Genomic DNA, 844 nt, shown 5'->3' on the forward strand with positions numbered 1-844 from the left:
TGCTAAAAAATTGTTCGAAAAGGCTTGAATAAATTGTTAATACTCTATAAGCTGCTGGTGAAATGGCTCAATGATTAGCTCTTCTCCTCTTCACATGATTCAAACGCATTAGTGACACTACTGACTAATGACTTGCAAAATTTTTGTTAAAGGCACAGGTGCATTTTTAAATGGCAGCCCAGTTCTGAAGTCAACGGCATTTCAGGCTTTGAAACTGAAAATCTCTATTACATTGGTTTATGTAAAATTACTGCTTGATTTCTAAGTTTTTTTAAAATAACACTCCACATAGAATCACGTTAATTATGCTGTGATGTTAGATTCAAGTTAGTCCTGAAAAAAAACTTTTCATAATATGATTACTGAAATACTGTTAATCCTGACTGTATGAACAAGGCCGCAGTGTTAATTAAAGACGGTGAACTGCTTTCTCAACAGCACTGTGCAAGTGGAGTGATAAACACGGCCCCTGATAGCTTGTAAAACATCGGTAGTTACTGTTAAGACACAGGTGCTTAGGCAGTAGAAAAGGTGAACAGTTCCTGCGAAGGAAGGTGCCCACCTTTAGCATACCTCGTTCTTGTTTCACTCATTTTAATACAATTAAGCAGAGATGACCACATCAGTGTGGCCATAATGAAATCCCTCAGTGGGAGATCTGAAGTAATGAGGAGAGCACGCAATTTGTGACTCGAGGCCATTTAAAAGAGTCCGTGTGTTTAATTGGCTTAATAAAATCACGATCATGAACGAGGCTGTCACTGTAACAGGGCCCACGGAGGGATGCTCATGACCTGAGGGCCGGACGCAGCTTGGTCCAGCCGGGCCCGTCCGTTCCAGCGAG

This window comes from Neopelma chrysocephalum, unplaced genomic scaffold (genome assembly GCF_003984885.1).
Source record: "Neopelma chrysocephalum unplaced genomic scaffold, ASM398488v2 Primary Assembly neopelma1_135, whole genome shotgun sequence".
Taxonomy (NCBI): domain Eukaryota; kingdom Metazoa; phylum Chordata; class Aves; order Passeriformes; family Pipridae; genus Neopelma; species Neopelma chrysocephalum.